Source organism: Aquarana catesbeiana, linkage group LG13 (assembly GCF_042186555.1).
Source record: "Aquarana catesbeiana isolate 2022-GZ linkage group LG13, ASM4218655v1, whole genome shotgun sequence".
Taxonomy (NCBI): domain Eukaryota; kingdom Metazoa; phylum Chordata; class Amphibia; order Anura; family Ranidae; genus Aquarana; species Aquarana catesbeiana.
The window spans coordinates 236,630,841-236,647,300 of record NC_133336.1 but is presented as its reverse complement, the minus strand read 5'-3'; the positions used below and the strand labels follow the sequence as shown (position 1 = coordinate 236,647,300).

The following is a 16,460-nucleotide window of genomic DNA, read 5'->3' as shown; positions in this document are numbered from 1 at the left end:
TATAGCAAAAACTAAAAAATAATGCGTTTTTTTTTTCAAAATTGTCGCTCTTTTTTTGTTTATAGCGAAAAAAATAAAAACCGCAGAAGCGATCAAATACCACCAAAAGAAAGCTCTATTTGTGGGGAAAAAAGGACGTCAATTTTGTTTGGGTACAACGTTGCACGGCTGCGCAATTGTCAGTTAAAGTGACGCAGTGCCGAATCGCAAAAAGTGCTCTGGTCAGGAAGGGGGTAAATCCTTCCGGGGCTGAAGTGGTTAATGACCAGCACTTGGGATCCAATAGGAAGGAGAGAGTTCTGTCCATTCCAGAGTGTAGGATATCATGCACCGTCTCGGGTCAGAAAGGGTTAACCGCTCAGCTTGCCAGCGGCCCAGTCATCTCAGTAGGGAGGGGAGCAAAGGGTTAAGGCTGTCAGTTTGGGTGTAAGGAAGGGAGGGGTTAAAGCCACAGACTGCCGGATTCCCTTCCAGGAAGTAAAGGGTGTGTGCAGACAGCAGAGAAACGGTTAATGTATTCAGGTGAGGGTTGCAACCTACATTACTCTACAGACAGGAACAATTATGTCTGCAATCAGATTCCATTGAAGAATATGTAACAATGTTGTAGCAGCCTATTGTCATTGTAACAATGTATCAGTATTGTATGTGTACTGCAACATGTCATTATTTATAACTGGCCACACACCTTACAGTCTGATTGCACAATTTCCTTTAGATCTACCAACAACGCAGGGATATTCTCACATTACATGATCATTGCACCAGAGGAGCTTACAGTCTAATGTCACACACTATTATTGTTATACATTTACTGTATATAGCTCTGACATATACCGCAGTGCCGTACAGAGAACACTAATCTATTTGTCAGAGGAGCTTACACTCTAATGCCCCCCCCCCCCACAGTCACACACTATTATTGTTATACATTTACTGTATATAGCTCAGACATATACCGCAGTGTCGTACAGAGAACACTAATCGATTTGTCAGAGGAGCTTACACTCTAATGCCCCCCCCCCCCAGTCACACACTGTTATTATTATACATTTATATAGATCTGGCATATATCGCAGTGCTGTACCGAGAACACTAATTAATTTGTCAGAGAAGCTTACACTCTAATGTCCCCCCACAGTCATACATGATTATTATTATACATTTATAGTATATATCTCAGACATATACCGCAGTGCTCTACAGAGAACACTGAGGAAGTCACATCGGTTTCTGTACCAGAAGAGCTTACACTCTAATGTCCCCACCACAGTCACACACTATTATTATTATACATTTATATAGCTCTGACATATACCGCAGCGCTGTACAGAGAACACTGAGCCAGTCACATCAGTCTCTGCACCAGAGGAGCTTACACTCTAATGTCCCCCCACAGTCACACACTATTATTGTTATACATTTACTGTATATAGCTCAGACATATACCACTGTGTCGTACAGAGAACACTAATCAATTTGTCAGAGGAGCTTACACTCTAATGCCCCCCCCCCCCCCACAGTCACACACTATTATTGTTATACATTTACTGTATATAGCTCAGACATATACCGCAGTGTCATACAGAGAACACTAATCGATTTGTAAGAGGAGCTAACACTGTAATGCCCCCCCCCCAGTCACACACTACTATTGTTATACATTTTACTGTATATAGCTCTGACATATACCACTGTGTCATACAGAGAACACTAATCGATTTGTCAGAGGAGCTTACACTCTAATGCCCCCCCACAGTCACACACTGTTATTATTATACATTTATATAGATCTGGCATATATCGCAGTGCTGTACCGAGAGCACTAATTAATTTGTCAGAGAAGCTTACACTCTAATGTCCCCCCACAGTCATACATGATTATTATTATACATTTATAGTATATATCTCAGACATATACCGCAGTGCTCTACAGAGAACACTGAGGAAGTCACATCGGTTTCTGTACCAGAAGAGCTTACACTCTAATGTCCCCACCACAGTCACACACTATTATTATTATACATTTATATAGCTCTGACATATACCGCAGCGCTGTACAGAGAACACTGAGCCAGTCACATCAGTCTCTGCACCAGAGGAGCTTACACTCTAATGTCCTCCCACAGTCACACACTATTATTGTTATACATTTACTGTATATAGCTCAGACATATACTGCAGTGCTGTACAGAGAACACTGAGACAGTCACATCAGTTTCTGTACCAGAGAAGCTTACGATCTAATACCCCCCCACCCCCCAGTCACACACTATTATTATACATTTATATAGCTCTGACGCATACCGCAGTGCTGTACAGAGAACATTATTCCAGTTGTCAGAGAAGCTTACACTCTAATGCCCCCCCCCCAGTCACACACTATTATTATTTTTATACCTTTATATAGCTCTGACATATACCGCAGTGCTGTACAGAGAACACTGAGCCAGTCACATCAGTCTCTGCACCAAAGGAGCTTACACTCCAATCCCCACACACACACACACCCAGAGGGGGCGCCCAATGTGCTCTTTGTTCTTCTGACGAGAACATTGTAGAGTCTCACCACCATTCATAGACAGTTGTAGGTGGGGCCTATTGACTTATATGATGTCTATTTTAATGACAGGTCCACTTTATGGAGTTCTATTTGGTGTGTACTTGGTGTCTTTGTCTCCTTCCTTCCTGGCAGTGTGTGGGAGTCACTCCTGTGTACTCAGGCAGTGTGTAGGATAGGTCTGTATGGCAGCCTGTAGATAATGTTATCTGACCTCCCCTTGTCAGGTCAGTCCCAGGCTGCAGCCTGCAAACAGTCCCTGCATTGTGTGTTTACCTAGTGCGCTTGGTTTACCAAGCAGGACTACAAGTCCCAGCATGCTCTTCCCAACTAGACATTAGATGACGGTTGAGTGCATGAACGTGGTTTGATAAAAAAAAAAAAGACAGTTATATTTGAGTTCTGGATGAAACTCATTAGGCTGATCCAGTGTCCCAGCATCTACTTCTACAGTCTCCATAATATAGAATACATACAATCCAGCAGGGATGGTGGGAACCCCTCATAATGGGTACAGCAGGTGTACAGACCCGGGAACTCAGCACAGGGATGGTGGGAACCTCTCATAATGGACACAGCAGGGTTACAGACTGGGGAACTCAGCACAGGGATGGTGGGAACCCCTCATAATGGGTACAGCAGGTGTACAGACCCGGAAACTCAGTACAGGGATGGTGGTAACCTCTCATGATGGGCTCAGCAGGTGTACAGACCCGGAAACTCAGTACAGGGATGGTGGTAACCTCTCATGATGGGCTCAGCAGGTGTACAGACCCAGGAACTCAGCACAGGGATGGTGGGAACCCCTCATAATGGGCTCAGCAGGTGTACAGACCCAGGAATTCAGCACAGGGATGGTGGGAACCTCTCATAATGGGCTCAGCAGGTGTACAGACCCGGGAACTCAGCCCAGGGATGGTGGGAACCCCTCATAATGGGCACAGCAGGTGTGCAGACCCAGGAATTCAGCACAGGGATGGTGGGAACCTCTCATAATGGGCTCAGCAGGTGTACAGACCCGGGAACTCAGCACAGGGATGGTGGGAACCCCTCATAATGGGCACAGCAGGTGTACAGACCTAGGAACTCAGCACAGGGATGGTGGGAACCACTCATAATGGACACAGCAGGGTTACAGACTGGGGAACTCAGCACAGGGATGGTGGTAACCTCTCATGATGGGCTCAGCAGGTGTACAGACCCGGGAACTCAGCACAGGGATGGTGGGAACCCCTCATAATGGGCACAGCAGGCGTACAGACCCAGGAACTCCGCACAGGGATCTCACCAATAGTGTCCTTGAGAGATAGTTAAGACAATCAGAGGGTTTAGCACTCAACCAAAAACTGAAATATGAGTTGAAATGCCTCCCTTGATCTCTAGCCAGTGACGTTGCCTAGGCTGAGATGATCAGTCTGCTGTAGGCTGGAATCAGCATTTTCTCAGTCTCCTCTCTCCAGTGATCACTCAAACTGTACATTGTAACTTTATAGAAAGTCACAATGTGAGAGGCTGCAGCATGGGGCTGATCTGTGTCAGACATTTGAGCTGGCATCTCAGTCCAGGAAGTAGATGGTGACCCTTGGATGATGCCAATGGTGCCGTCCTCCTGGAGAGAAAAGCAGATGAAGGCTTTGTCAGAGGGAGTCCTGGATCTCCGTGAGAGGTAATAAACACTGGAAGTGTTACATTGACACATTACTCAACAATATGCTGCACCTACCACGAAGGAATATATCAGATGACAGGTCCACTTTCAGGGCGTGAAGTGCCTTTTTGTTCAGCAGTGGTTGCGTGTTTTTAAACTAATAATGGAATTAGGCAATGCAGACATTGTACATACAGATGAATTAGTCATTTCTCTACAATGTACTAAAAGATCTAAGGATTGTCCTCTATCTGAATATCTCCCACAGCTGAGTCTCATGATGACGTGCGCAAATCGAGGACAGCCAGGCGTTCCCAGCAAGAAATGAGACGCGGGTATTGATATCAGGTAAGCTGACCCTCTCATGACTTATTTACGCCTTGCCAGCGCTGTGTGTCTGGAGGAAGTGCGGGTGACTCCTCGGTGCAGGATCAGCTCCAACGTTCTGCAGCTGCTGTGTGCCGGGCGCCGAGGCGAACAGGTAAGGCTCACCGAAAGTACTGCGCTTCTGAGGGCACCGCGCTGTTACATATTTTCCTTTTTTTTTTTTTGGATAGTCTGGAGAGTCAGAGTTACAATTTCTATCAGGATTTTAATTCCACCTGTGACCTCATTGGAGGGAATCTCTTTCACTTCCTGTCCGTGTGACACCTGTATAAGAAATGAGTGGTCGCTTGTCACTGGGACAGGAAGGAACAGACCTCATTGCCTCCAAAGTTCGAGACCTTCCCCGCTCTTCTAAAAATGTGCTATTGTCTTTGTTGGAGGGATGTCCCATAATTTCCTCTCTGGACAGGAAAAGGTACAGTTCCTGTAGAATTGGCACAGTAGCCAGGCACTTGGCATTTTTTAGGAGACATCAACGATGGTGGCCTACACCTCAGTACAAGTGTCCTCTAAGCTGATATGTATCAGTAACTATCAATTGTAATTTGTGTTTCTGGGGTACGTATTTGTTCCATAGACCATGCCATCCATCTGGGATATCTTAGGTATAGGTGGGGTTTTCTTGGCTCCACCATCTGTTCCTTTGTTACATCTCTTGGAAAGCCTTATAATAAGATGTGCCCACTATAGTTCCTGGCTGTTTTGGGGTTTCTTTTTACCCATCCTGAAATGTTCTCGCCCCATCTTGGGTTGCTCCTGTCTACTTTGGAGTCTGGGGAGTCCCATTTCTGTTCACATGGGGTGTTGCTGCACACCCTGGGGTGTTTATGTCCACATTAAAGTTTGGGGGGGGGGGTTCTATTTCTATCCTTATTGGGGTTTTTCCACCCATCTTGCGGTGTTCTTGTCCACTATGAAGTAGGGGAATTCTACTCCTGTCCATATTGGTTGTTGCTCTTCATTTTTGGGTGTCTCTGCCCACATTGAAGTTTGGAGAGTTCCACTTCTGTCCTCATTGAGGTGTTCCCTCTCATCTTGGGGTGTTCCACTTTAAAGTACAGTTACTCCCATCTTAAGGTGTTTCTGACCACATTGAAGCTTGGGGAGTTCCTTTTCTGTCCTCATTGGGGTGTTTCCCCTAATCTTGGGGTGTTCTTGTCTACTATATAGTAGAGGAGTTCTACTCCTGTCCATACTGGTTGTTACTCCCCATCTTTGGGTGCTTCTGTTTACATGGAAGTTTGAGGAGTTTCTGTTCTGTTCTCATTGGGGTGTTCCCTCTCATCCTGTGGTGTTCCCCTCTACTTTGGAGTACAGTAATTCTATTCCACTTTGGATGGGAACCCCATCTTGAGGCGTTTCTGTCCACATTTAAATTTTGGGCTTTAGTAAGGGAGATCATTTATATCATGCTTATGGAGGAGATGCAAGCCAAAGCCTTGGATAAATATGAGAAATTCTCCATTACCTGAAATATCTGGAGGCATTACTCCACACTCGAGAAATTGAAGCATAGACTCTCGGCAATGAGTAATTCCTGAGAGCCTAACCACAATACCCCGCTCTCACACCCCAGGTTTGAAACCCCCCTTGACCGGAGCTCGCTGTCTCCTCACCCCCCTCTTACCTATACACTCTTCTCTCCCCTCTCATGACTCGCCTTCCTCTTTCCTGTTTTACCCTCTCTTATCTACACCTCCATTTTGGTTGTACATAATCGTAATATGGGATCACCCGTATTCTAGCTCTTTACCCTGAGCATAGGTGCTACCCAATGCCACTCTAATTGATTTGAATGTACACCGACAGCATTGTACTGGAAATACCTGATGATTAGCTTAGATATATAGGTTCCAACTGCCCAAGGATACAGTGTGTTCCCGATGGGGTGTCCGGGCAGTCAGGAATCGCACTTGAACTGATATATGTATAATGTCTTGGACCATACGGTATTGAATTGTCAGAATACCCATGTATAAAACCTAGAATGCACTGTAATTTCTGTACAATCTGAACTTATCTAACCAGAATGCCTTCTGACTTGCACCTGATCGCGTCCTTGTTTATTTTGTTTATTTTGTGTTGAATAGACAATAAAACTTATTGAACCTAAATTTTGGGCTATCCATTTCTGTCCTCATTGGGGTGTACCTTCTCATCTTGAGTTGTTCCTGTCCACTTTGGAGTAGAGGAGTTTCACTTCTCTCCACATTGGGTGTTACCCCTATCTTTGGTTGTTTCTGTCCACATTGGAGTTTGGGGAGTTCATTTTCTGTCTTCATTGGGGTGTTCCCATTCATCTTGGGGTGTTCCTCTCCACTTTGGAGTTGGGGAGGTTTACTTCTCTTCAAATTGGATGTTACCCCCATCTTTGGGTGTTTCTGTCCACACCAAAGTTTGGGGATTTCCTTTCCCATCCTCATTTGGGGTGTTCCCACTCATTTTGGGTTATTCCTGTTCACTTTTGAGTTGTGGAGATCCATTCCTGTCTACATTAGGTGTCCCCATCCATCTCAGGGTGCTTCTATACACTTTGAAATTGGGGAGATCCACTCTTTTCCACATTAAAGTGCCCCCCTCCATCTTGGACATTGTTTTCTTTCCATAATGGAACATCATGGGATGTTCCTGTCTACTTTGACGTAGATGAGTTTATTTCTTGTCCAAATGGAGTGTTCCTGTCCATCTTGGGGTGTTCTACCGTGGAGTAGGGGTATTCCATTCCTCTCTATATGGTGTGTTTCTCTCCATCTTGGGGTGTTGCTGTCCACTCTGAAGTTTGTTTCTGTCCATATAGAGTGTATCTGCCCATCTTGGGGTGTTTCTATCAACTTTGAAGTAGAGGAGTTTCATTCTTGTCCACATGGAGAGTTCATACTCATCCTGGGATGTTCCTGTCCACTTTGAAGAAGGAGAGTTCCATTCCTGTCCACATGAGGTGTTTCTGCCCATTTTGGGGTGTTCCTGTCCACTTTGGAGTATGGGAGTTCCACTCCTGTCCACACTGAGGTGTTCCCACCCATCTTGTCTTGTTCCTGTCCACGCTGAAGTCTGTGGACTTTATTTCTGTCCACATGGACTGTTTATGCCTATCTTGGGGTGTTTCTATCAAGTTCAGAGTAGAAGAGTTCCGTTCATGTCTGCAAGGAGTATTCTTGCCCATCCTGGGGTGTTCCTGTCCATTTTGGAGTTTGGGGAGTTCCATTTCTGTCCTGATTGGGTATTTTGTACCATCTTAGAGTATCCCTTCCCATTTCCCATTTTATACTGGAGGAAAGCTGTGCCACAATAAATGTGTAGACTGCCACTGCCAACAGGTTCTTCTGAAAATGATATTTGCCTGGCAGTAATGCCAGTCCTATGCCTTTAGTACTTTCCGGGTCAATGATCTAGTCCAGGGGTCTCCAAACTTTCTAAACAAAGGGCCAGTTTACTGTCTTTCAGACTTTAGGGGGGCCAGACCATGGTCATCAGGAGTAGAAAATGTCCTGGAACAGAGGAAGTAAACAGTGGCCCGTATTTGGTGTTAGTGAGAGGAATTGTGCCCCATTAATGGTGATATTAGGAGGAATTGTACCTCATCATTGGTGTCATTGGGAGGAACTGTTCCCCATCGTTGATGTCATTGGGAGGAACTGTTCCCCATCGTTGATGTCATTGGGAGGAACTGTTCCCCATTGTTGATGTCATTGGGAGAAATTGTGCCCCTTCGTTGGTGTCAGTGGATGAAATAGTGCCCCAAGGGCCGTATAACAGCATAACTGCAAAGGCCTGCAGTCTGGAGACCACAGATCTAAACATTTGCGTGGACATGAGTTCCATTCCTGTCCACGCAGAGTATTCCTGCCCCTTCTTGGGGTGTTCCTGTCCACTTTGGAGAAGCGGAGTTCCACTCCTGTCCACATTGAGGTGTTCTCCTCATCTTGGGGTGTTCCTGTCCACTATGAAGTTTGGAGAGTTTATTTCTCTCCACATGGAGTGATTCTGCCTATCTTGGGGCGTTTCTATCAACTTTGGAGTAGATGAGTTCCGTTTGTGTCTGCAAGGAGTGTTCCTGCCCATCCTGGGGTGTTCCTGTCCATATTAGAGTTTGGGGAGTTCCATTTTTGTCCACATGGGATGTTCCAGCCTATCTTAGAGAATACATACCCACCTTCTCTCAAACCAATCCATTGGCTTCAGTATTTTCTAGGTCAATAATCTAGAGCAGGGGTCTCCAAGTTTTCTAAATAAAGGACTAGTTTACAGTCCTTCAATCTATAGGGGGGGGGACCATACTGTGGCCACTGGGAGTACAAAAGGTCCCAATGGCAGTGGGAAAAAATAATGCCCCATCGCTGATGTCAGTGGGAGGAATTGTGCCCCACCATTGGTGTCAGTGATTGGAATTGTGCACTATCGTTGGTGTCATTAGGAGGAATTTTGCCCTTTCATTGGTGTCAGTGAAGGAAATTATGCCCCATTGTCAGTATCAGTTAATTAAATAGTGCCCCAAGGGCCGGATAAAAGTGAAGGGTTGCATTTGGCCCCAAGGCCACAGTTTGAAGACCACTGATCTAAAGCAAGTGTTACACCACCTTCATTTACTGCATGGTTGTGACAACTCAATGACAAGCAGGGTATTCCTCTCCACTTTGACAAATTAGTTTTGTTCCTGTCCACGTGGAATGTTTCTCCCCATCGTGGGGTACCCCTGCCCACTTTGAAATAGGGGATTTCTATTTCTGTCCATGTGGGGTGTTTCTGCCCATCTTGGGATGTTCCTGCCCACTTTGGAATAGGGGAGTTCCACTCCTGTCCACATTCAGGTGCTCTCCCTATTTAGGGGGGACGTTTCTGTCCACTTTGAAGTTTGTGAAATTTATTTCCGTCCACATGGACATCTTGGGGCAATTCTGCATCAAGGAGATCAGCAATGGCAGCCTTGGTGCAGGTGTCTATTCAATGCCCATTGGGGGGGGGGGCTGGAGATAAAATTGGCTGCAGAATCAGAAAATTGAGTGGCAACATCACGCAAGAGGCAGTGGAAGTTTCGGGCATTTCTGTACTATTGGTTATGGGTGGAGTGACCCCCCCCCCCCCCCCCGATACCTCCAAGTCATAGTGCTCGAAAGGTTCGTGACCCATGAAATTCAGACGTAGCGGAGAGTCAGACTGATGAGGGACCATATGACTCTGCGTTAGTCCCGTGCAAAGGAACTGAGTGCACCGGATTGAGCGCATACAGCAGCACTCCGAGGGTTAACACTTCCTAACGATGTAAAAAAAATAAACCGTTTACACGCTCAGTAATTGATTTTGTGTATTTGATATCTAGTAATTGGTTTGGGGAATCGGATTATCGCGGCTTGCAGAATTTTCACCTAATTAGGCGGTTGGAAAGTAATTTCCAGAACTAGCCGACTGCAAAAATCCTGTAACGCTTAAAGGGTAAGTACGTGTTATAATAAAGTGCACTTATCCCTCTTGTCTCCTGACCCGACCTACCCTCCCTCTCCACAGAGGCGTACTTGCCTCCATTTGGTGGCCGGGATTCCGCAGTTTTGTTTACATACTTGTTTACAAGTTTTCACTGTCCCGCGCGTTACGGCCACATAGACATCTATGGGATCATCTCCAGTTGGCTGGTGGTCTATGGGATCATCTCCAGTTGGCTGGTGGTCTATGGGATCATCTCCAGTTGGCTGGTGGTCTATGGGATCATTTCCAGTTGGCTGGTGGTCTATGGGATCATCTCCAGTTGGCTGGTGGTCTATGGGATCATCTCCAGTTGGCTGTTGGTCTATGGCAGTGATGGCGAACCTTGGCACCCCAGATGTTTTGGAACTACATTTCCCATGATGCTTACCTACACTGCAGAATGCATGGGCATCATGGAAAATGTAGTTCCAAAACATCTGGGGTGCCAAGGTTCGCCATCACTGGTCTATGGGATCATCTCCAGTTGGCTGTTGGTCTATGGGATCATCTCCAGTTGGCTGTTGGTCTATGAGATCATTTCCAGTTGGCTGTTGGTCTATGGGATCATCTCCAGTTGGCTGTTGGTCTATGGGATCATCTCCAGTTGGCTGTTGGTCTATGGGATCATCTCCAGTTGGCTGTTGGTCTATGGGATCATCTCCAGTTGGCTGTTGGTCTATGGGATAATTTCCAGTTGGCTGTTGGTCTATGGGATCATCTCCAGTTGGCTGTTGGTCTATGGGATCATCTCCAGTTGGCTGTTGGTCTATGGGATCATTTCCAGTTGGCTGTTGGTCTATGGGATCATTTCCAGTTGGCTGTTGGTCTATGGGATCATTTCCAGTTGGCTGTTGGTCTATGGGATCATTTCCAGTTGGCTGTTAGTCTATGGGATCATCTCCAGTTGGCTGTTGGTCTATGGGATCATTTCCAGTTGGCTGTTGGTCTATGGAAGTTAGGACCACATGACCCCTCCACCTGATGTTATGGAGAAGAGGAAGCAGTTATGTAGTCATGTATGTGACAACGCTGCTCCTCCTTAGATACAGTACAGCGAACGTTGTCACTCTAGGACAAGAAGTCTGTTATTGGCAGGATCACCAGGTGGGAATAAAGAAAAAAAAAAAACCTAAAAAAGAAAACGAATGCTGCTTTTTTTTATTATGGGCATTCCTAAAATACTGCATTCTGGCCACTAGATGGAGCTGAGGAGCATAGGAAATAGGTCTTTGTAACAAGAGCTACAACGTACTAATCCTAGAGAACGCTAGAGGGAACCTGCAAAAAATCTTGTACGTAGGGCAGCCTATTGAAATTAATGGGCTGCCCCACACGCAACGCACAGAAATGCATTGGGAAACGCAGAGAGAGAGACGCGCGTGTGCACGCTCCTTCGCACCTATATAAACATGTGTTTGGGGAACGCGTGCAAAAACAAGCTCTTTAGCCCTGGTTCACATGGCGTGCGATTTGGCGTGCGATTTGACATGCCAAAACGGCGGCTATTGCCCGCAATGGAACCATCCGAATTTGTGGCGCCCCGCAGTGCTTCTCGAAAGTCATTTTTGTACTGCTTTTGGCGATTTCAGGTGCAACTCCAATAGACATCTGTGCAGGAAAAACGCACAAATCATCGGACTGACATGCGGGGAATGAAATCGGGCGGGTTCAGCCGAACTCGCCCCGATTTCAATCCCGCAGCAGTGTGAACCTGGGGTTACTGACGTGCACAGAATCTCGCTGCCCTTAACAGACGTTCGGCGGTGCCTTTTAATTGTTGATGGCACCCCCCACCATGCATCTGCCAACACGTGCGTTTTTTACGCTTGCCAAACCAGTGCGGTGCGATTTTTTTTTTTTTTTTTTGCAAAGGGGAACTTCTTATACGGATTTCTTGCGCGTAGAGCACCCCATTGAAATGAATGAGCAGCCCTACACGCAACGCGCAGGAAAGCATGGGAAAATGCGCGCAAAATCGCGCTCTTTCCTGGCACGCACTGAAGCACGCTGTCCTTTAGCAGATTTGCAGTGGTGCCTTTAATTGATAATGGCACCCCCCCTCCCCCCCCATGAATCTGCTAACACACGTGTTTTTTCACGTGCGCCAAACCACTGTGGCGCAATTTTGCAAAAGGGTTCAGGAACTTCCAAAATCGCACAGACATGCGATGTCCTTTAGCAGACATTTGGCAGTGCCTTTAACTGGCAATGGCGCCTCCACATCTGCTAACGCGCATTTTCGCACATGCTGTGGCACCGTGCGGTTCTTGCGCTTAGGACAGCCCATTAAAATAAATGGGCTTTTCCATGCAGGAATCGCACAGGAAACGCGTAGAGACAAGCGCACGCTCCGTGGCACCCGTCCACGCCTTACATTTTTGCGTGTCGCGGATTCTGCGTTGGTATCGGTGATTTGCCGCTGTTACCGCCCCCTCCCAAACTGTTCATGTGAATAAGCCCTACTGTGATTTTATTGCACACTCGCTGACATGGCGGGTTTTCTACGCAGCGGTCGGAATCGGATGTATCGCAATCCTGCGCTCTCTCTGCAGAAGTCGCAGACTTCCTTGGCCTTGAAATTCCTCGCCATCGTCTGATTGGTGCTCGGCCTAAAATTAAAGGCAACCGCAAAGCCGATGGCGACATTTCCTGTGTCTGTATCGAGTTTCAGGATATTTCACAAGGCGGCGAGGGGGGGGGGGGGGAGAGCGGAGAAACGGACCGTGCTCAGAGCCCCGAGCTAGGAAAATGTGGCTCCGCCCACAATAGGAACCTTCCCTTCTGATTGGAGTTTATCAGGTCGAAATCTTGCTTGGCTTGCGTTTTATCAGCCATCTGTTTAAACTCGCTATTTCTTCCACGTCTTCTTCCCTTACTGATTACTCTTCTGCTAAGAGCTGTATAGTTATGTATGAAGGAATATATATTGGTATAGGAAGGGATTCTTTACTGTTAAGCAGTGAAATGCCAAACTGAATACCTTCACTGGGGGCCAGGACAAAGTCTGTTCGAGGCTTGTCAATCAGTATAGCAAATCTTCCACATGTCTGCTTCCCTCACCTCTACATCTAAGCATTGTATACGTAATTGATTATGGCAGGATTCTTTACAGTTCAGCTGTACCATGCCTGGCCATAGTTTTCTAAAAAGGCTGAAAACTTTTCTTCAAGCTCATAGTAGCCATAGGTATAAGAAAGGACGGTATGTGAATATTTAAATCTAAGGAACTGATCTGGCTTAAGGCTAATTTTGTCATTGGTATAGGAAGGCATTCTTTATGGTTAAGCTGTGCATGATTTGAAAAAGAAAAATCCTGGTAGCTCTGGCTCTACTAAAGGACTGTTTGTGAATATTTATTTCCAGGGAACTGATCTGGCTACTATAGATCAGTTATGTATGGAGGAAGGATGATTTTACCGGGTATTTGAAAGAATTCTTTACTGTTAAGCTGTGAAATGCTCCACCACATGCAGTGCCAAACTCAATCCCTTTGCTGGGGGTCAGGATCTTCCACATGTCCGCTTCCCTCACTGATGACTCCTCAGTTATGTATAGTAGAAGGATGATTTTATCATTGGTATAGGAAGGGAGTCTTTACTGTTAAGCTGTGACATGCCCTGTGTCATGCAACGTCAAACTCAATACCGTCATTGGAGGGCCGGGGCAAAGCTTGTTAACTAGTGTAACAAATCTTCAACATGTCTGTTTCCCTCACTGATGACTCTTCTGCTAAGCACTGTATAGGTCAGTTATGTATTGAGGAAGGATGATTTTATCTTTGGTATAGGAAGGGATTCTTTACTGTTAAGCTGTGAAATGTCAAACTCAATACCATCATTGGGGGTTGGGGCAAAGCTTGTCAACCAGTGTAGCAAATCTTCAACATGTCTGTTTCCCCCCACTGATGACTCCTCAGTTATGTATGGTGGAAGGATGATTTTATCGTTGGTATAGGAAGGGATTCTTTACTGTTAAGCTGTGACATGCCCTGTGTCATGCAACGTCAAACTCAATACCGTCATTGGGGGTCGGGGCAAAGCTTGTCAACCAGTGTAGCAAATCTTCAATATGTTTGTTTCACTCGCTGATGCCTCTTCTGCTTAGCACTACATAGGTCAGTTATGTATGGATGATGGATGAGTTTATTGTTGGTATAGGAAGGGATTCTTTACTGTTAAGCTGTGAAATGCCCTTCGGCATGCAATGTGAAATCGAATACCCTCATTGGGCAAATCTTCAACATGTCTGTTTCCCTCACTGATGACTCTTCTGCTAAGCACTACATAGGTCAGTTATGTATGGTGGAAGGATGATTTTATTGTTGTATAGGAAGGGATTCTTTACTGTTAAGCTGTGACATGCCCTGTGTCATGCAACGTCAAACTCAATACCGTCATTGGAGGGCCGGGGCAAAGCTTGTTAACTAGTGTAACAAATCTTCAACATGTCTGTTTCCCTCACTGATGACTCTTCTGCTAAGCACTGTATAGGTCAGTTATGTATTGAGGAAGGATGATTTATCTTTGGTATAGGAAGGGATTCTTTACTGTTAAGCTGTGAAATGTCAAACTCAATACCATCATTGGGGGTTGGGGCAAAGCTTGTCAACCAGTGTAGCAAATCTTCAACATGTCTGTTTCCCTCACTGATGACTCTTCTGCTTAGCACTACGTAGGTCAGTTATGTATGGTGGAAGGATGATTTTATTGTTGTATAGGAAGGGATTCTTTACTGTTAAGCTGTGGAATGCCTTGTGGCATGCAATGTCAAACTCAATACCATCATTGGAGGGCCGGGGCAAAGCTTGTCAACCAGTGTAGCAAATCTTCAACATGTCTGTTTCCCTCACTGATGACTTTTCTGCTTAGCACTACGTAGGTCAGTTATGTATAGTGGAAGGATGATTTTATCTTTGGTATAGGAAAGGATTCTTTACTTTTAAGCCATGAAATGTCAAACTCAATACCGTCATTGGGTGTGCAAAGCTTGTCAACCAGTGTGGCAAATATTCCACATGTCAGTTTCACTCGCTGATGACTCTTCTGCTTAGCACTATGTAGGTCCGTTATGTATGGACGACGGATGATTTTATCATTGGTATAGGAAGGGATTCTTTACTGTTAAGCTGTAAAAATGTCCTTTGTCATGTAATATAAAACAGAATACCCTCAATGGGCAAATCTTCAAGATGTCTGCTTCCCTCAATGATGACTCTTCTGCTACGCACTACGTAGGTCAGTCATGTATAGTAGAAGGATGATTTTATCGTTGGTATAGGAAGGGATTCTTTACTGTTAAGCTGTGGAATGCCTTGCGGCATGCAATGTCAAACTCAATACCGTCATTGGGGGGCCGGGGCAAAGCTCGTCAACCAGTGTAGCAAATCTTCAACATGTCTGTTTCACTCGCTGATGACTCTTCTCAAGCACTGTACAGGTCAGTTATGTACAGAGGTAGGACGGTTTTGTCATCTGTATAGGGAGGTATTCTTTACTGTTTAGCTGTGGAATTCCCTGCGGCATGCAATTCCAAACTCAATACCATCATTGGGGGCTAGGGAAAAGCATGTCAACCAGCGTAGCAAATCTTCAACATGTCTGTTTCCCTCTCTGATGACTCTTCAGTTATATACGGAGGAAGTATGATTTTATCATTGGTATAGGAAGGGATTCTTTACTGTTAAGCTGTGGAATGCCCTACGGCATGCAATGTGAAACCGAATACCCTCATTGGGCAGATCTTCACTCAACATGTCTGTTTCCCTCACTGATGACTCTTCTGCTAAGCTCTACGTAGGTCAGTCATGTATAGTGGCAGGATGATTTTATCATTGGTATAGGAAGGGATTCTTTACTGTTAAGCTGTGAAATGTCCAACTCAATACTGTCATTGGGGGTCGGAACAAAGCTTTTCAACCAGTGTAGCAAATCTTCCACGTCTGTTTCCCTCACTGATGACTCTTCTGCTAAGCACTGTATAGGTCAGTTATGTATGGACAACGGATGAGTTTATCGTTGGTATAGGAAGGGATTCTTTACTGTTAAGCCGTGAAATGTCAAACTCAATACCGTCATTAGGGGCCGGGGCAAAGCTTGTCAACCAGTGTAGCAAATCTTCAACGTGTCTGTTTCACGCGCTGATGACTCTTCTGCTTAGCACTAAATAGGTCAGGTATGTATGGACAACGGATACGTTTATTGTTAGTTTAGGAAGGGATTCTTTACTGCTAAGCTGTGGAATGCCTTGTGGCATTGAACGTCAAACTCAATACCCTCATTAGGGGCCGGAGCAAAGCTTGTCAACCAGTGTAGCAAAACTTCAACATGTCTGTTTCCCCCCACTGGTGATTTTTCAGTTATGTATGGAGGAAGGATGAATTTACCGTTGATATATGAAGGGATTCTT

The 16,460-nt window shown here is 45.5% G+C and overlaps 1 protein-coding gene across 1 annotated transcript in view; it reads left to right on the top strand.

The window, feature by feature from the left end:
* The window catches only part of TNFAIP8L2 (TNF alpha induced protein 8 like 2), a 67,489-nt gene that overhangs the window by 15,977 nt on the left and 35,052 nt on the right, over positions 1-16,460 (top strand). The window contains exon 2 of the mRNA XM_073609575.1: positions 4,477-4,556. The gene's annotated coding sequence lies outside the window, so the exon portion shown is untranslated. The remainder of the gene's footprint in view (positions 1-4,476; positions 4,557-16,460) is intronic.